A 21,918-nucleotide genomic window follows, 5' to 3' on the forward strand; every position below is an offset into this window, starting at 1 on the left:
AAAAATCGGCCGGAATCGCGAGGAGCATTATTTGACCCGACACACTCTACGTCCAGTGCTTACTTCATATAGCCGTGTTTTCACTTTGGACTAGTTTCCCTTTATCGCATCTCTAAAACCTGTTTTCCTTCCTTTGTATCTGTTCTCCACTTTATCCTCTTTTCACGTAAGTGAGGTATTCTTCGTTACATGGTAAAGCCCGAAGTTATTTGCAACGTATCTTGTTTTTATCTTTTACCTTCTTTCTGATTTATCTGTTCTCGTAGCTTGTGCTGCGTGGGCCACGTGGGCTCGTCCCTTACCTTATTTCTTATCTAATACCGCAAATAACTTTGCGACTAGTTAGGTTACTTAATCGATTTGTAGTGACTGTTGCTTTCTTTCTTAATTTTGCTTCGCTTATCTAAAATCGCTAAATCGCAGCATTTTACTATCGCTTTGCTTATGTTTTAACAGTAAATGTCTAATTACCTGCTTTATTTGAATGACTTACCTATTGTTTTTTGCAGTGATCGGTGAATTAATTAGCTGATGAATTCTCTCAGTTTGTCTTATTCTTATTATCTCATCATCATCTTATACTTTAATTTTTATTACCTTGTCTGTATCTTTTCTGATCTGATTATAAGTTGCCTTCGCATCGGATATCTTTGAGTAATTAATAACGTACATATATCGCGTGTGCGATCTTCCATCGCTGCGCGATATAACGCGTTGTTCTTAGAATCTAGGGTATTGCGCCATACTGAATAACATTTGTTTTATCTATTTCTCTTCTCTATTATCGATCTCACGTAGTTTGTCCGTACACCCTCTTGCTTGTAATATATCGCGTTATACCATCTTGCTTATAATTCCTTTTCTTAATAAGTTAAGAATATTTGTCTCTTTTCTATATCTTACTGTCAGTTCTTCCATATCTATCGCACCTATCTCAAGCTAAATACGACGTAGTTCTTTATATTTTCTGTTATAATAGTTAAGTCCTGAGTACTTTATCGAGTACCTTATTTATTTGAATTTATGAATCTCTGTTTGATTTTGATATTATCTGATTGACTTGTAATTCTTTTTTCCTTTTGTCACTACTAGTATTTCTCAACTTCTTTATTATTTATAATATTTTCCGCCTTTCCTGCAAATTATCTTGACTATTTTTCTTCACCGTGATAATACTATTCTCTCGCTACACCATTCTGCTTTCGCTTGCATTGTTGACCTGATTTATGAACCTTAGATTATGGATTGCATGCTGACCTATCTTGCCCAATTATTGTAAACCTTGCTGATTGTTATTCCGAGTGATGGTATTGTAACGTGCGGAGCGGTCTCGCACGCGACTACTTAACCCTCTACGATAGGCGTAGAGGTTTATATTTATTTTTACGTGGATAAGTAGGTGGGCGTCCTCTACAGGGCGATCCTGGGAATAGGGTTTGAGGATTTTATACTAATGTTATTAGAAATGTTGATAATGGAACTAATTTTTAATGAAATCAAATGAAGGAAAATAACAAGTGAAAATGCGAGACGAGGAATCAGCTTACAAAATTTTCTTAACCTAGTTGTTCTCACTCGTTCAATTACTCACTTTTCGGTGGTTACAATCCAAATAGCTTACACTCTCACACGATTACACTCAATAGCAACACTCACATACGCTTATCACTACACGTCTCTAAAGGAGTTCGTGGCACGAGGTTCAAACACTTAATCTAACTTCAAAAGACTCAGATGGCGACGCGAGAAGCCTTCCCAACCGCGTATAGAATTAGAGTATTACACTCTAATCGTCGGTAACGGAAAAAGGACTTATAAACTCTACACACGGTAACTTTGAAGGAGCCGGATTCCGTTGATGTGGTTTTTAAGCGGTCTCTAACGGGACTGCCTTCGCTCGCTCGTCCGACACCCCTTGGAGCGTCGGACAGTGAGCAAGGTTTTTGCTGACTTTGCAATGTGAAACAAAGGCTCGCCTCGCGATGCTCATCTTCGAAGCGCGTGATCTCGCGCTCGCCTCATCCTGGTGTTGATATTCATCCGACCAAGAAATAAATCACATTATCAAACTGTCTGACGATAAAAATCAAAATAGCTGCTGATTTGACTGAGCAAAATTCAAAATGGCCGCCGTCAGACGGTAAAATCGGTCGATTATACTGGTGACGTCATAGCGAAAATCACATTATCAAACTGTCCGACGATAGGAAATCAAAATGGCTGCTCATCCGGCTAAGCAAAAATCGAAATGGCTGCTCATCCGGCTGAGCAAAAATCAAAATGGCCGCTGTCTGAATGGCTGCTCGTCAGATGGCAAAATCGGTCGATTATACTGGTGATGTCATAGCGAAAATCATATTATCAAACTGTCGGACGATGAAAAATCAGAATGGCTGCCCATCCGGTTAAGCAAAAATCCTGAGCAGTTGCATGACACTCATAAAGATTTAACATTGTGTCCGGAGCAATATGTACGTCCGATTTCGAACAATAAACAGCCGAAATTGACGACCACGCTACTTTCCAAGCAAAAACCACGTTGTTCACTATCGCGTTTTGGAACATTGTTCGGAATTGGGCTAGAAATTACTCAAAATTCACAAAGATCTCAAATTCAGGTAAACCCCGTGGCTCAAAAATTACATAGATTTGAGTACCGATTTGCGGAAAAAATCTCACAACGAATTCGAGAAAAAATTTTCAAAACTGATAAACAACGCAGTTTTTGGCAAAACAATGAAATCCTGATAAAGTACAGAGATGTTCGATTGACCACCGAATGGGATGGACGGTACGGTGCTAGAGCTATCATAGCCAAACCTAATTTTTACAGCTGCACCGTTTTCGACGAATATATAATTATCGTCGAAATGAGCAAGACGAAAGTCGAGTTGAATGAACCATTCTATGCAGTGTGACGTGGATTTTTCCCGCTCCTCGATTACTCGGAGAAGATGACCGAGAACTTTCCACGTGCACAATAAATCGGCATCCGCGAGGTATCCTGGACCTGAAACGAGATCGCAAAATTTGTTGGGCGCCTAGCGTGATCAACACGCCTCGAAATCGGTAATGCGATATACCGCAACCAGATATTCGGCAGCTCAGTACCGTGGAGAGGGGAGGGGTAATTTTCGGGTAAAGAGAGATACGAAACACGTACGCCAACACGTTATTTGGCCCAGTTCATATAACATACCAATAATACATTTCTGGCCAGCGATAATACAAAAATAAAAATAATAATGCTGCAAAAGTCGCTCTTCGCGATTCCAATTACAAAGCCAGAGAAATAATAGTCCGTAAGTCGCTATGCGCGATTCAAAATTAAATACTTAGGTTTAACAAAAAAAAAAGGGAAAAGAACAAAACAAAATTTTAATAGATCTAGAAGACCTCTACTGCCTACGTGCGCTAGTCGCTGCCTTAATAATAAACGCTATCTTCAAAACACAAAAAAAAAGTTTTCCTCGGCGCGCTAGCCGCGACCGTCTTCTACTAACGACGGCGCTTATCGCCCTTAATAATAAACAATTATTCGATACTCAACCAACAACAGAATGCAACTCGACGCGCGAGTCACATCTCCAGCCGGTATTTTTAATAGCGCCGGTCACCACTGGGATCGCCTGGCGGTTATTTAAACGCATCCGAACTCGACTTTCTCGGTGACGTCGAGACGCGATTCGCGAACTCAAACGCTCCCCTTTCGACGGCTCGCGACCTACACGAGAAATGATATTTTATCGGACTGATTTGACGTGACGCCGAATAACAGAATTTGGTGACACTCAAATTCGTGACAATAGTGCCTCGGCTCAAACACGTGGCTCGACTCGACCTTCTCGATCACTCGAAATTGACTCTACTTTACTACGCGCAACTCAGGCTACGGTCACCAAACGAAATAATCGGCAAACGAATTTCGAGGATTTTTCGACACGCAAATTACAAACGGCTATCCTTTCTCGGACAAGCCCTCGCACAATTGCCCTCGAAATTCGATCGCGAGAATATTAGCAGCGCTTACCGCTCCACATCCAGTAGACGAACTCGCCTACTCCCTCGTGACGATGGCTGTTCATCATTCCTCGCTATCTTCACTTCCGTACAATAACGCAAACCTAAAGGAAAACCTGATCTAACGCAACTTCGCCACGTGACTACTGTCTTAGTTAGTCGCCAGAACTCGAGTGATCTCAGATGGCCGATCGGCCGCAACGCCGATCTTGTTACGCTAATCCTTCGTGACGTCATCACCCTAAGAATGCGCAACAATCGATCTGTCATCGATTTTGGAGATTGCGCAACTTCACGCGCACCTGTCGTCGCTACGCGGCGCAGAACTTAAGGCTAGATCGCGATGTCGTCTTCCGCGCAGCTCTACGGGGTCCTGGGGTTGGGCGGGGTGGTGCTTCCTCGTCGCTAGCTGGTCTCTCGCGGTTGCCTCGGTCGGGTGTAGGCGGGGTGAGCTGGGAGGCTGCGGCGCGCCGGCCGCCAGCGGGAATCGCTTCCGCCTTAGATTCCCGCGCTGCAGGGATCTGCGTTGTCTCCCCCTCCGCAGCCTCGGTATCCTTCCCGCGAGATCTCCGCGGTTTCGCCTTGCCTCGAAATGTCTTCGGCGTCGGAGTTGGTCGCTGGCTTGTGGCCGGTGTACTCAAAAAAATTAAAAACAAAAAGCCTGCAATATCTTATTCGTAATTCGCTATTTCGTCCCTGTCGAAGCCCGGATGCGTGACTCCAGTTCTGGCGCTCTCTATGATTATCTCGCGACTCGATTTCCGAAACCCTAATTCCTGGATTCCGCCCAGGGTTCAGGGAATACCTTGCAACGGGCAGGCCTAACCGAAATGCCACGTTACAGCAGGTTTCTTCATCCTGGATCTGTCAAAAACATGTATCTACGATTTTTATCATAATTATATTAAACATAAATTTGGCAACCGAGCAAAATTAATGTACACCGATACCAAAAGTTTGACCAACACCTTCACCGTCCCCGACATATACATACATATGCAGGAGGACTTGCATAAATTCGATTCGTCTGATTATCCCTATTATATATTATTGATGGAAGACCAGAATAACGGGAAAATAATGTTGGAATTTGTAGGATTAGGAGCAAAACTGTACGCATTCCGAGTCGTGGAAGATGAGAAAGACAATAAATGTGCCAAAGGTGTCAAAGGATCGGCGTTGAGAAAAGTAACTTTCAACGATTATTTGGAATGTGCTTCGAAACGTGAAAATTTGTCTAGAAATTAGCATCTGATATTAAGTCGAAAGCACGAGTTGTACACTGTAGAACAGCAGGAAGTGGTATTGAGCTGGAATGACGACAAGCGGATCGTGTTTCAAAACACAACCGACACGTTTCCGTGGGGCTACAAGCCTGCACCTTAGCTTTGTAATCACCGTATCGTCATGTATGTTCGATTCAATATACAGGGTGGGGCATTCAAAGTGTGACAGAGCAAAAGCACTCAAACTGTTGATGATACCGAAAAAAGTTTCATACGAAAGTTATATTGTTTGAAAAGGCCGACATACTGAACCATCCCATTATCTATTCAGTGGACGCGCTGAAGCTACGTCAAGGTAAACTCCACTTTCTTGAATGGAACCATGTTTTTTTTTCCACGTTATTATTACTGACTTTAAGTCGAATTCAGCGTCATGCAACACAAGAACATTGTAGGCACGCAAAGTATCAAAATAGTCGAAAAATCGGAACATATCGGAATAATCTCTTTCAATGGATCCACTAACCTTGGGTTAAGGTACCTACAGAAGATGCTCGAAGTGATTACCCTCGACTTGTAAGCATTTGTCAATTCGCTGATGAAAAGACCGTCGAACTGCAGCCTACATTTGTGGTGTAATTTCGCCACATGCTTGGCGTATTCTTTCTTCTGTGTCGTCCGGCTTAGTAGGTGCTGAATTATTGAAATTGAAAATTCGCTTGAAAATCTATCTCAGAAGTATTCACGAGACTCCTACCTTGAAACTAATTATTTTGATTCAATTTGATTTTTCAACTATTTTCATACTTCGCGTGCCTACAATGACCATGTGTTGTAGGTCGCTGAATTCGTCCCAAAGTCAGTAATAATATCGTGGAAAAAGAAATACATGGTTCCATTTGAAAAAGTGGAGTTGACCTTGACGTAGCTTCATTGCCTCCACCGGAAAATAATAGAATGGTTCAGTATATCGACCTTTCCAAACAATATAACTTTCATGTGAAACTTTTTTCAGTATCATCATCAGTTTGAGTGCTATTGCTCTGTAACACTTTGAATGCCTCACTCTGTATAACTGTACCATGATGTATGAAATATTATTATGTAGGATAGTAAAAAAGAATGCCCCAAAATATGAAAATTGTACAACGATGCGAATGTCTGTCTATTGTCTAAAAAATAAAGATGTATACTTGTTATGTATCGGGTATAAAATAAAGAGGCACATGCGTTTTTACAAAAATTGATTTATTTAATGTTACATGTCCGATTCGTTCATCCAACTCTTGTCTGTGATGTCAAAACCTAACCATTCAAGATGTATTATTCTACCACGCTTCTTGAGCACCTCCTCCATCAGATAGATATCCGGATGTGAGACCTTGAGGGGCTCTTCTTCGTAGAAACCACCAGCGATGGGATGATCTTGGTAGTCTTGGAGCTTTTACGTTACAGGATGAGTATTTTTCACTCGACTTATCGTGAATATTTCAGTCGTCCAATTGGGAGTGAACCTTTCTCGACGACATTTTTGAATTTGCTGATTCGAACTTCTTTGTCGGATTTGAACTTTGCCAATTTGGTAGGTATCGTTCGGAGCCCTCCGTACGCCTGACGTAATAACAGCCTTTCGTTTGCAACGGTGACATCCGACGGTTTCATTCATATGGTTCGATGTTTCGTGTTGTTGTAGGTCGATATCAAATCGGGTGAGATGTCGAGCCAATTGTACCTTCCGTGCATACTGAACCGTTTCCACATTAGAATTTTGAGCGTGCGATTGAAGCGTTTCCAGATCAAAGCCTTCAAATTACTGTACGTGAAGTAAATTCTGATTCCATAGCGTGACATGAGAGATTCAAATTTCGAGTTGTGAAATTCCGTTCCTCTGTCAACGTGTAAGTTTTGTGGTACCCGTCCTTGGACAAGCACAGATTCCATTGCCTTCGTAACATCATTTCCAGACTTGCTCTTGATCGGTATAGCCCACGCGCACATTGAAAAGATATCTATAACTGTGAGCCTTACTTGTAGCCTTTATTTTGTCCAGCGTATGACATCATATCAACAAGATCCGCCTGCCAGGTCTCGTCGATGCCGCGCACGTCAACACGACGACGCGGGTAATTCCGGCGTGCAGGCTTATGCAGTTCCGTCACCAGTGTTTGCTTTTCCTCGTCGATATTCCAACGCTCTTAGTCTGGTGTCCAACTTAGAAATGATTTCAGCGTTTTAAATCGACAGGTCTCAGCCTGTTCGAAAGTCTGTTTAAAAGGTATCCAAGGCTTTGTGCGTGGTGAGCTTCAAAGTTTTGATCATTTGATCGAGGTTGTTGATTTGTTTTTGCAGCACGTTGAATTTTCGTCTTGAGATTTTCAAGTTATAGCATTGTTAGGCTCTGCGGGATCTGCGACATTGCACAGTCTCTTGTTCGGTATATTGTAATGCCCGTCCGCTGTTATTTGAAGTCCGACACCCAGAGGACCACGAGTACTCGCAGCCCTGTTTTCATCCAGATGCCGTCCAAACACGTCGACGCTCATCTCGGTAATGAACACAAAAAACGATGGGAACTGCTCAATAAATGATTCCTGCTACGCGTAGTTCTTCGATAATGAAGTTTATTTCGTTATTGTGACTCGGATTTCCCGCTACCTGAGATGCCAGGAGTAAACGAAGACGCTTCACTAACTTGTTTGGATCATCCCAGAAAACGTGTTCCGTTTCGACACCTTGTCGAGTGATCATAGGTTGCGGAAGTAGACCTTCACCCTTTTGGCGAGGTGATAGGGAATGAGCCATCAATTCGGCAATGACATTTTCAAATGTGTAACTGTTATTGTTTCGAACAGCCCCATCGGATGAGTAATACTTTTTATAAGCGTTCGTTGCGAGGATTATGTGTTCAAAATTTTCCCGATCTCCGGCGCTCATATAAGAACGGTTACGCTTCTTTTTGAACAAATGTTCTAGCTTACCCTTCGTTTTCGGGTAAAGCGTATCGCCAATACGTATGTAGTCACTCTCAAAGATATCAACGAATTCCCAATCATTAGTTCGTTTGAGGGGTTGCGTACACCGTACACGTTGTCGAATTCACTTTTCGTCTTCGCATCTCTCATCAGTGCAAAATACTCATCCTCGATTTTCTCGACCGGTGTTTCTACGATTGTTTCATCCCCTGCCGAAGCAAAGGAATCGTCCATTTCCGAGACATTTTTATTTTTTGTTTCACTAGGGGCTTCACCCCTGCGCGCTTCGCGCGCCAACCCCATCTCGGCGCTACGCGCCTCGTTGTTCGGCGCTTCGCGCCTCACTATTTCCTTACGCATTGTCTAGTAGACAGGCGAATTCCTTCATGTTGATTTGATGACAGGTCTGCACTTGCTGTCCACTTTAATTCCTTCTGTGCTTATTTTTCTTTTTTTCATCAATCCAAGCTTCCATTCGTTGGTTGAAAATTGGTGTTCCTTCTCTATTGATATCGATCTATCTCCTTGACTTGCTGAATTATTTTTGCTACCGCTCTGCCCGTTATTTTCCAAAATCACCTTCTTTACATCATTTTTTTCTCTATATTTGTGTTGCTGTTCACTCCGCAAAACACCTGTTTCTCTTATGGTTAACATGGATCCTGGTCGTCCTCTTGCCTGGTTGTAGGAATATTTGTTTATTATTATTCTCTGGCTTATTTGGTTATTCGCACTTACAATTTTATTTTCCTTTTTCTTTTGTGATACGTCCGACCATCCACCGTCTCCATCACCTTGTCTGCTGGTTGAAACTCCTCCTTTCTGTTCGTTGGTTGAAAAGTCAGTATGATATTTTTTGTTCGCTTCCCTATATTTTCGCTGCTGTTCTCGTCGTCTAATTTTTCGCTCTTCCATGTCCATCACATTGGTTGGTCGTCCTCTTGATTTATTTTCCAAATCAATCATCACAATCGATTCTTCTAATTCTTCGACACCCTTCGTTGAATTATTTTTACTACCGCTCTGCCGGTTATTCTCCAAAATCACCTTCTTTATATTATTTTTTTCTCTATATTTGCGTTGCTGTTCATTCCGCAAAACACCTCTTTCTCTTGTGGTCAACATGGATCCTGGTTGTCCTCTTACCTGGTTGCACGAATATTTGATGGATATTATTCTATGGCTTATTGGTTCTTCGCAATTACAATTTTATTTTCCTCTTTCTTTTGTGATACTTCCGACCATCCACTATCTTCATTGCCTTGTCTGCTGCTTGAAACTCCTCCTTTCTCCATTGTCATCGTAAATCCTGGCTGTCCTTTTGACTGTTTGGTGATATATTTAGATTAACTATTATTTGATTGTTACTTTTCATACTTATTACTCACTATCTGAATTTTATTTTGGTTCTGCAAGACATCAAAGTGTCCACTGTCTCCGTCGCCGGTGAAGAGTAGCGAGAACTGTGTTTCATTTTGTGATCCCATCCGGTGTGGATGAATTTGTTCTTCGCCATACACGATTTAACATATTTTAAAAATGTCCGCAGCTGCAACTAATTCTGCTTCTTCCCCGTATATTCCATTTTTATTCATATGATTTGTAATCACCAGGTGACTCTAATCACAGCACCGTTTGACTCATTACCTGTAATAAAACCCGCAACTGTAGACCAATTATCCACTATATTGGAAACGATACTCAGTCTCACCTCTGCGTGTCGATTTTGAGTGCCGTATACACAATACGCCAACGCGCGAAAAAGACAATTCCCGTCGGGAATCATCTTGATAATTTTCGTTTGCATATTCATTTTTTGCGCGTCAGAAACACATACCTATAAAGATATTTGTCAAAGACTGTCATAAACAGCCGATGACAGCTGTCAAAGGGTTTGCTAGATGCTTTTTGTTTTGTTTTCGGGGTCTCACCCCACCGCCAACTTTATGCATATACTATTGTTATTATAGTCTTTTTTTACTATTGTTATTATAATCTTTTTCTACGTTCATTTGTTTGAAACTTTTTTATTAGATAGAGAGATTCTTGATCGGCTTTATTTCTTCTTTGATTCCTTCCATCTCTTGTTTTATAGGTTTAGTATCTTTTGTGACATTCACCAGTTCTTGCAACGGAGTCACTACTGGTTTGAAAACGTTACTCAATTTCTGAGCCGTAGATTCCTTGCCCGACTTGAGCGATCTGTTTTTGCGACGGATCGCAGCACTCGCATAAGCGATGTGATGTGGGACATCTTTTTGCTTGGAAATTTCAAAGCTCTGCATGTTGAAGCAACTGAGTCTGCAACGCTACTACGTCTCTCGCTCGAAAACGTTACATTTCATTTCTTTTCCAGGCTAACAAAAGAATAGAATCCCTTCCTGTATCGTCCATCGTTGAGCTCACTGTCTTTGTCGATCACCAGAAACCCGTACTTCTCACCGTTGCAGCATACAGAGCACACACTTTCGAACTCTGTTCAAGGCATATCGATGTTTACATGGTCGTTGTATATGTGGCCCAGGTTCATATCGTCTTGTTTGAATAACACGAGTAAGTTTACGTTGTCGCGCACGAGATGGTAGGGAATACGCGCGTACGTCTGACAGAGACAAAAACAATCAACGTCGCGGCGTCGTGATGTCTACCTATGCAAAAGTAGGCTTTAATATTGTCCTGCTTCTCACATGCTACATCGTCAAATACGATTATTGAGTTGGGCCGTGCTTCTCCCAGTGCAATCACTTGCTCACGCTCGGTAAACGCGAAATACTCCATATTCTTAACATTGTCCAACAATTGCTTCAACAATTGGTATTTCGGTTGGTTGAGAGATTTTGAATAGATATCGATATTTTCAAATCTAAGTCCGTTCGATTGGGTTAAAAGTGTGAGCAACGCATTAGTTTTACCACACTTCGACAGTCTGCAGAATATTGCACGTACACTATTCGGGAGTAATTCACCGAGCCGTTTGTGCCTTTTGACATTTTGCTCTGAAGGTTTTTTAAAATTCATTATGGCAAGCTCAGTAGGTTGTTTCTCAAACCGCGTCTTGGACATGACTGATCGGACATTCGATGAATAACCCGTTCAAAAGCACTTTTCTTCAGTCAAGGCACGGACATGATCGTGTAAAGAGATAAACAAATCAGCAGTCGGCAACATCGTGGCAAGGGTCTTGTGAATAAAATCATCAACAGCCTTCCAGTCGAATTGCATGTACCTGGTTATCAGTACTGTGGGCCTGGTACAAAATTAACAAAGAGACTCGCGCGTGGTGATCTAGGAATCAATCTTCTCGACGCAGCTTGCAAGGACCACGACATCGCTTACTCGCAGAATCGTGAAAATCTTGAAGTTCGAAACGAGGCTGATAGGGTGTTGGTTGAAAAAGCTTGGAAACGGGTTTTTGCGTCGGACGCATATTTGGGTGAAAAAGCAGCGGCTTGGGCAATAGCTGATACAATAAAAGTAAAATCAAAATGTGGAATAGGAATTCGATAATCAGAAAATGTGACCTTGAGACAAATTATAAGTACTGCAAAACGTTCTATGGTTCTAAGCAACGATGCAAAAGTAACTATCGAATCTGCGCTGAAGAGAGCTGAAAACGCCGTTAAAAAACAGGTGGTAAATGTAACGTGCGAACACCCCGCTTCCTACCAGCACCTTTAAAATTCGGTGGTTTTCTACCGTTTCTGATTCCTATTCTTGCTGGACTTAGTGCTACAGGCGCCTCAGCCGGTGGTGCGGCAGGTATAGCAAAAGCTGTGAACGATGCAAGTGCTGCTAAACGAGAACTGAAAGAGAACAAACGACAAAACAAAACTATGGAAGCTATTGCGTTGGGCAAAAGGCTTTATATGAAACCGTACAAAACAGGTCTTGGTCTCCATCTTTCAAAAAACTAGATGCGATGCTACCACGTCGAGCGTTGACTGATTGGCATTTATCGGTTACTAGAGATTCATACTAAGGTAGTGTGAGCAACCATACTATAATTCTAGTAGATATACTATAATTACAGTCTCTTTCATTATATACTATAATGCCTTTACTATAATGTTAAAATCTACTATAATTTTTTGAGTCACGTGTATAATACTAATAGCTAATAAGTTTTTTCAAAAATTTTTTTTTCAATTTGTACTTTGGCGCAAAAATTATCCACTGTTGATACAGCAGGACACATTTTAATTCAGCGCTCGTAGTGCACAATGTATCAATTACGTCGGAATCGGTGACATCACCAAAGTAAATTATAACCTTGATTGTATGTACACTATACCCTCAATATTCTGGGTTCATGTAAATTATTTGAATATAAAAATTTATATTGATACGTTATGAGTCAATATTAATCCCTGTATAAATAATAATAAATCAAGTCAGCACTAAAATTTGAAACACCCACCAAATGCGCGCCATACCTACATTGGACAAATCACAAGCTGAAGATATTTTTCATTCTGTTAGTTCTAAATAAACTCAGTAATTTTAATATTATCGAACTTATTAACTTTTAATCATAATTTCAAACGATAAAATCAAATTTTACGATTTTTCTTCCATTCTACTATAATTTTTTCGCAGTTACTATAATTTCACGGCCCTGATACTTTAATCCCACTCTCCGTGCCTGCTAACACTGTACTAAGGTAGTTTCACACTAATGACGCTAACTTCACATCATTGCCCGAGTAAAAAACGATCAGCTGAGTAGAAGAATACTGCTGATGCAACGAACCTTTCTGTGAAAAATTTTAAGTGTTTGTTTTGTGCCGTGTAAGTGTTTAATTGTTAATCAGGTATGTCAATTATATCGAAACAAATAATATTTATTAATAGTTAAGAAATATTCATTTGCCCGATTTTATCTATAAATTTCTAAATCAGCAACTCGTTCTAACCCATTTCTTTTAATTCATTACAACATGAAGATTTTTTTTTTTTATTACGATTTATTCGAATTATAATTAATGAAACTTTTTTTGATCATTATTTTAGCAATTATTATTTAATAATAAATGATTTTCTACTTATGTTGACACTTCGATAAATATTGATAGAACGTGACAAAGTGAGGTTATACATTGGAATACATTCAACAATGTTCTTCACCAAATGATTTATTGAATATTAATTAATTATTTATAAGAGAGTAATAAAATTTCATTACCACAAACAGATGATCTCTAATAAATGATTTGTTAACTGATGATTAATATTTATTGGAAATCTTCTACTAATAAATCTTATTATAATTTTTATATCGTCATTATTTCAATAGAATAATTTTTTTTTAAAGGTTAATTCAGTAAACTCAACTAATTTATAATGTCTGAAGAAATCCAAGTAGAAGTTAATGTTATTTCAAATCAAATGATTGTTGATGATTCTGATACTGATGAATTGAACTAGGGAGTACTTCAGGAAATAAATTCTTTGAATCCCAACATCGGATGCTAAACAATAAATTCATTGCTATCAAAAATCGTAATATCAACAAATTCATCAATTTACTTGCACAAAAAAAATCTTTGAACAAACACAAAGATTCGTATTCAATTGGAAAAAATAATTGGTTAATAAATCTGACCGACACTCCTATTCCTGAAAATGTTACTGAAATAGTACAACTTGGTCACAAATTCGGACGTCCATACAACAATCGTGATCTTCCGGTCTTCAACCTCATTTCCAATTTTGAAGAAAGAATTACGATTTTTCCTACTGAGTCAAGAAATCAAGTAAGATCCGATTTCACTAACCGAGTTCTTGTTTTCCCAAAGTACCCCAGAAACAACATCAATAATTCAGTCACTGACAAAAAAAATCGTGACACCATGACTTTTAAAAAAAACAACCCTAACATTATGTTTTTAAAAGCTGACAAAGGCAATACGTCGGTTGCTATGCATAGAGACTCTTATAACAACAAAATGAGGCAGCAGCTTTCTGACACCAACACTTATAGAATTGCTAAATATGATCTGTGTAACTCCCTACAAACTATGGTGAATAAACTCACGTTCAATTGGTTTACCTCCAAACTAATAAACAAAAACCTACATAGAAGCATTTCTACTTACAACAGTGTCCCTCCACGCGCATATGGGCTACCTAAAATTCACAAAGAGGAAGTCCCATTAAGAATTATCGTCTCATTTGTCAATAGCCCGACCTATGCCTTAGCCAAGACAATTAATTCATAGCTCACCACTAATATCACACCTCCCACCTCTAGAGTTAAAGATAGCTTTTCCTTAGTTGACACAATAAAAACATTGATTATCCCAGACAACTATACCTTAATATCGCTAGATGTAATATCACTCTTCACTAACGTTCCGACAGATCTCGCATTGCGCGCAGTAAACAACCGTTGGGCTTCTCTTGAAAATAAGATCCCAATTCCCCTTATTGAACTAGATAAAGCTTTAAAAATATGTTTTGATTCTGCAATATTCAAATTTAACAACGATACGTATGCACAACAATTCGGGTTGCCCATGGGATCTCCTCTCTCCCCAATCTCGTCAGACCTTGTCATGGAAGACTTGGAAACGTCTTGCATTAACAATCTCGATTTTGATCTACCGTTTTATTTTCGATATGTTGATGATATTCTTACTGCTGTTCCTAAAGAAAAAATAGATCACACTCTTGATACTTTTAACCGATATCATCCACGTTTACAATTTACTATCGAAACAGAAGAAAATAACGCCATCAATTTCTTAGATGTATTGTTAATACACAACAACAATAATATCAAAACGGATTGGTTCCACAAAAAAACCTGGTCACAAAGCTATCCGAATTTTAATTCTCACCATCCAATGTCCTACAAAATAGGCACCATCATTAACCTAGTTGACCTAGTTGTCGCTCATATACAATATACTAAGATGGAATGATTACCCTCATGGCCTATTACACCAACATATTAATAAGAGACGTACCTACATCAACAACTTACCTGACAATAATATTGACTCTGCTCCCGCAGACGATAACAATAGACCTGCTACTATATACATCCCCATCCCATATGTATCTGGTCTCTTTGAGTCTCTGAACCGCCTATTCGCCAAACATAATGTCAAGTTTGTTGGAAAAAATTCAAAAGATTTACAACTAGTTTTTGATACCGGAAAAGATAAGATCCCCATTGGCAAACGATCCAATGTTGTGTATAAAATACCTTGCAATGATTGCAACCAAGTTTATATAGGTCAAACTGGCCGCCACCTTAACACCAGAATCAGGTAACACCAACGCAATGTACATGAGATTGAAGACCGTTACACGGCTCTAACAAAACATAGTATCGATAAACAACATACTTTTAATTACGACAATACAAACATCCTTTGTGAAGAACACAATTATTATAAAAGACTATAACTAGAAATGTGCAACATTGTAGGTCACACCAATTCTGTTAATCTTAGACAAGATGTTAAACATTTAAGTAATATTTACAAACCTCTAATCTCCGCCCACACATTAAATATTGTTTAACCTTAACTAGATACAAAAAAATTTTTTTGTCCCCATAACACAGTTCTTTCTACATAATTATTTTTTCACAAAATATTTATTGTTTTTCTGTATAATTGTTTATATTAGGTTCACCTTCACTCTGGATCATATTTGTTTCTCCCATCAGTCGTTATTCACCTGTTGACCCAATCGGTTTAACCAACAATAATTTTTGGTTAGACATATGGAACATAGTCATAAAGAGCCTACCTCCACTTCTTGGACACTAGCAAATTAATTTTACTGCTGAAAAGACCTTCTTTAAAAACCTTTTAACACAATGACATACTGACTGTGAAGAAACATAGTTCTTTAATCTTTTCAATTAATGACTTCCAACTATTAACTCCTACATGTAAAATAACTAGAAGATTGACATTGACTACCGTCACTCAAAGAACATTGTCTCCACTAATTGTAAATTGTGAATTCGACTACATCTTAGTCCACTTACTTATAAAAAAAGGTAAATAACACTTAAAGCCATTCTTTTTTCAATTAATCAAAATGTTCTTACTAACCAATAATATATAATAGCCCTAAGAGTATTACATCTACAATATTTAATGTCTGATGACTTCTAGTATTATTATTTATAAAAAAACTTTTTGTTGTTCTTGACAGTTAAATAAATAATTCGTTCTGAGGAGGGCCCATATCCGGGTCGAAACGTTAACTAAAAATACGTTTACTCAATTGACCGATCACCAAGATTCTATAATAGATTCTGATACTGATGTTGATGACGACGATGAGATTAACAATACTGATGATATTGTTACTGAAAATGCGAATAGTTATGTACGTAGTGCTGCTTGGATGTATTTTAAGCTGGTTAAAAGAAACAGTAAAAAAGCAATCTGCAATCTTTGTGCCCAAATTTTAAGTTTACCTACATGTATTTTACTTATAAATTTATCATTGTTTCTTATCTGTTATCAAATTATAATTATAAATATACATCTGTATATGAACCACCTCACCAATGTTGAACCATCTCCGAGCGTAGCATAAAGATGATTATAAAAAATATCTCGAAGAAAGAAATCAGAAACCCAAGAGTGCTGATGGCGATCCAGAAGAAAAAACAAAAATCGTAAACAAAGTCTTCTTCCTGTTCACGAAAAACAAGAAATTGATCAGCTCATCATAGAAATGATTGCTGTTGATTTAAAACTATTCTCTTGTGTTGAGGATCGAGGTTTTAGAAATTTTTAAAAAAAATTGTCTCCTGACTATGAGCCACCATGTCGGATAACATTTTCCCGCAGTCTCGCTCCTATTCTTTATCATAAAACTAAACAAACATTAATCGCGCAATTACGTAGAGAATTAGAATCAGGCTTAATGAGTCTTTCATTTACAACAGATTGTTGGAAATCTAAAGCGAATGATTCTTATATTTCGTTGACTTTACACTACTTAACTGCTGATTTTTTTTCCCAAAAATCTTATGTTGAACATAAAACAATTACTTGATCAACACGCTGCGACGGCCGCGTAGCGTTGGTCGCTCTCCCCGGCTTCCCCCTCCACGCGGCGCGTCGAACGGTCCCGGAAGAACCTCCACTTCCCACATCAATAAATACGACAAATAATGGTGGAAAACAAATTCTACTGGTTCCTATGGATAATATGACTCTTCCTCTGTGTAGTCGTCGAGGTCTCGTTGCTTCATATAAATAATCAAAGGGAGGGAAATTTTCAAAAAAAAAGTGTTATCTTGGCTCCTAATTATCGTGGAACAAAATTCGGGATGCCAAAATTCGTAGAAAAATAACAGCTTTCCAATACATTTTGTCGCATTTCGATATGACCATATTTTCCCCATTGTTTTTTAGTTTCAAAAACGACGTTTCTTTGACGTCATTTTTGTAGGTTTCTAATTACAAAAATCGATTTTCAAAAAATTGCAAGTTGTAGATCAACTCTTTGAATATCCAAAACCGTTTCGTTCATTGCTTTATGGTTATCCATAGGGCAAGAAATAACAATCCAGTGGGACACCTTTCTTAGTTGCAAATTAGATTGTTGCTAAACTATCAACTTTATTTCAACCAAATTTCAACTATGCTTTTTATTACTTGAAAGCTTCCCAAATCCACAATTTCAACATCTTAAATGCATTGTAACATTTTTTCATAAAATAATGCACAAAACGCCTTTTTTCATTTTCCGAGCGCGATAGTTAAGCAACAAATTAGAATATCGACATCGGATCAACTCTAATCGATAGATTTCTTAATTGTCCACAACTTTTAATTTAACTGTTTTTTCGATCCGACCAATAGTTTTCATTATATAAGCAGAAAACAAAAAAAAAAACAAACATGATTTTCGGCATTAAACCGCTAATTGTTGATAAACGCATGGACAGAATTTGGCGCAAACTTTAGGGGATAATATGAACACCTGTTTCTGCCGGAATCCACAGCTACATTTCGGGCAGGCGAAAATTTCACGAAAAAAGTTCATTTGACTAGACGTTATTATTTCCCGAGCTATCGTTACTTTTTTTTCCACCGATTGCAATAAAGTTCTCACTCTCGTTTTTAATTAACAAAATAATAATTTGCGTAGCGTCATTTGCAACTTGGGTAAGATCACGTCGCCCAGTGGCGTGTAGTTTCAAGTAAATTCTTGCATTACATCGCTTCTCCCGACCTACGCTCATTTTTCACTGTTACCTATCGTCTCTCGTTTCAAAGCTACCGTTTAATTCTATTTTACCGAAATTTTTGTGAACAACCATTGCCTGTTTTATTAAGTACCGCTATCAATACCATTTCATTTGCCTGTCTTAACCGTGTAACCTACTCGCCAATATATGACTGATTAACCTGTTCATTTTCCTGACTTCAGTTCATTCTTTATTTCATCATTTTCGTCAATCTTCAATTATCCTCAGCTGTGCGTTGAATACCGCCGCTCTACCAGTTTGTATGAGTACCGAGCCTAGCCAGCCATACAACGGGTTCTCTTGTTATTTTCCGTATGATTTCGTATTATTTTTCTTGGTTTGTATTATTGTTTGAAAATTGACGCTAACGCGTCTGGCGCCCAACGTGAGTGATTTTGTTATAGTTCAATGTTCCGAATAAGTGGAGAATCGCGCCAAAGTGTCAATGGTAAGTCCTCATCTGCAGGTAACAGAATTTAGCGTTACAATATATAGTTTATGTTTTATCTTTTTATTATCATTTCTACTTTTATTATATATTATTAAGGTTGTTCCGATGTGACACTATCAATGTATTGTGAATAATTGTTTCCAATAGATACATTAAATATGTCATGAGGATGACTCTAATCAGAGTCAAAACGTTGACGGCAAAATTTGTTGTTTATAAAAGACCTACATTTCCAAGATCCACTACAACAACATAACATAACCCATGAACGTTGACTCTAACCTTAGAATACCGCGGGGATAATGACTTGTTTGATTGACATGTATTCTAACGTTAGATTCGACGATCATCGGTTATGTTATGCTTATTGAAATTTAGTTTGTTTTGCGCTAGGCTGACTATGGCGCTGTAGGTTTCTCTGTGTTGCCAACGTAACTGTCTACTATAAAAAATTAGCCGTCTCAGAATCATTGTCCCCAAGTGTACATAGTGGTAGCAAGTAATTTAGGGGCATGAATTTATTATATTATAATATTGTCATTTATTATACACTAATATTGTATGTATAACGTAAATTAAATGACGTTACTACTGTATGTTGCAAAACAATTTTTCTATTCGCAACTTTCTAATACAATGTTTGTGATTAATATTCAATAAGATAGGATACGTAAACGAAAATAAGAAAAAAAGTATAGCAAGTAGAGAATTATATAAAAAAAAAACTTGGTCGCCGACTAAAATTGAACACGGGCCAGCAGTGTGCCAGCCAGAAACCTAACCCACTGCGCCGCCATCGCTTGCTTGTCAACAGAGCAGAGTTACTGGTATATATACCGCACGTGAAAGTGTACCGGCAATTTTCTCGGAAACTAAGAGTTGTTACCCTAATTCCGGTTAATCTGGCACTAAGGGAAAATACCTCTACAACATATCTGAGTTTCATCAAAATCGATTATTTACAGGTTCTGTATGTGTCTACGCGTGGATTGAAAATCCGTAAAAGTGTTGAGAGGGCTAGTGATCTCCGTAATACCGAGAATACTTCAGAGGCTTAGAAACCAACTTGACTCTGTGAAGATATTCTGAATATATTAGATCACGAGTTTGGTGAGCACACTAATTGCCCGACACTACCGTTCAAATGTACACCCGAGCCAAATGGTATAAGTGGGCTGGTGGAACTCCGTAGTACGGGGATTTATCACCACGTTCAAGAGGCAATATGCTATCTGAGCTGTCACGCCAAAATCTTATTGAGGAAAGTTGAAAACAATAGAGCAGAGGGTTGCAATTCCGTGGTGAACAAATTCAATTCAGGTAAGAGAATCAATCACTGCATGAAAAACTCATACGAAATGAGATGCTATGGAGTGGTTGTGCAGCACACCACTCACGATCAGTCAGTGTTGTCTAAGCTACACCTTCGTTCGAACTACAAGATTCCCACTACTGTAATGGAATTGGAAAAGCACAGGCGTTATCAAAATCATCAGAACCACATCTACAAGATGATAAAACGCAGAAAATTTTTGCTAGGGTATGTATGTCTTCTTATTGAAAACATCGAAATTATAAAACATCGTCTCAACCCTTGTAAGTCATCCTCAGGACTGTTTATTGCATCTAGTACAAGTGAACAAAAATTAAATAAACTTCCTTACTCGTTACATACCATCGCAATTATGGCATAACGGTGTAAAGTAACATACTGACCTGATACAAAATTTCAAACCAACCAAAAACATTAAAAAACCAAAAAGGAAAGTATCTTTCCAGTCAAGACTTCTCTTTTTTTTCCTTTACTTCAAATTGTTTAAGATTTTATTGCAAAATTCCGGATTATGACGTATTTAATAGAAAAAATACACAGTGGTCGAAACGGGAGAAATTTCTAAAACCTGTTTTGAGTAGAATGTACTATGTGAGTGTGAAAGAAACTGAACGTTATTAATTACGAGTGTTGTTATTAAACGTTGGAGAAGCTCAATCATTTCAAGATATGTGTAGATATGCTGATACAAAATATCCAACCTTTCTCGAAGCGGCAGTTGCGCGTAAGTTAGTTTTTGATAATAAAGAATGGGATAAATGCCTTGCCGAAGGTTCGAGTCTTAAATTTTCGATCGAGATGTGTCGCATATTTGCTTACTGTGGTATATCGGCACACGATTCGTACACGTGTAAACAAACACAAGCATGTATGAGTGTGAGCATTGCCTCTTCGAGGCTTTTGTATTAGATATTATAAGCCAGTTTGTACTCAGGCCTCGCCTGGATTAGTGCGCACGATGGTGTACGCGTATCTCTTGTAATAACAGTACTGATTGATACAAGCAATATATTATCTGATTATTAACACGTTAAGCGCCACGCGTATTTCTAAGACAATCCCGTTCAGGCCACGCGCGCCGCTGTCAGCCACCGATGGGTGACGCGGCCTAAACGGAAAGTCTAGTGTCGGCCACCGATGGCTGACGCGGCCTAAACGGAAAGTCTAGTGTCAGCCACCGATGGCTGACATGGCGCTCAACGTGTTAATTACACACTAAGAGATTCCATTTATTTGTTCCGTGTACCACCCAGTTACATCCTATCCTAAATACACTTCACTTATATATGTGTGTTCGGTATGCCGATTAACGCTCGACAATTATTTGAAAAATACAAATCTGAGTTTGTGGATCATAATGAATACTACAAACGAAACGAACAAAAATCTTTGCGAGTGATAAATGAAATACTTATATTCTACAGTTTTACATTGCAAATCTTAATCTTCAGGATATTAAATAAGGTTTTACATTAGCGTGTCATATAGGTAATGATAACAAAGATCCTGAGGATGCGTCCAAACAGGTAGTCAAAGTATTGGTTGATAGTTTGACCCAAAATCAACGAGTTGTATTAAGTGCAATTATGGCCGCCGTTCGTGGTAAGTCTTCTGATAAGCTCATTTATTTGGATGGTCCCGGTGGAGTGGGAAAAGTTATTTACATAACACTATTATTTCCACGT

This window comes from Neodiprion fabricii, chromosome 7, assembly GCF_021155785.1.
Source record: "Neodiprion fabricii isolate iyNeoFabr1 chromosome 7, iyNeoFabr1.1, whole genome shotgun sequence".
In the NCBI taxonomy this organism is placed as follows: domain Eukaryota; kingdom Metazoa; phylum Arthropoda; class Insecta; order Hymenoptera; family Diprionidae; genus Neodiprion; species Neodiprion fabricii.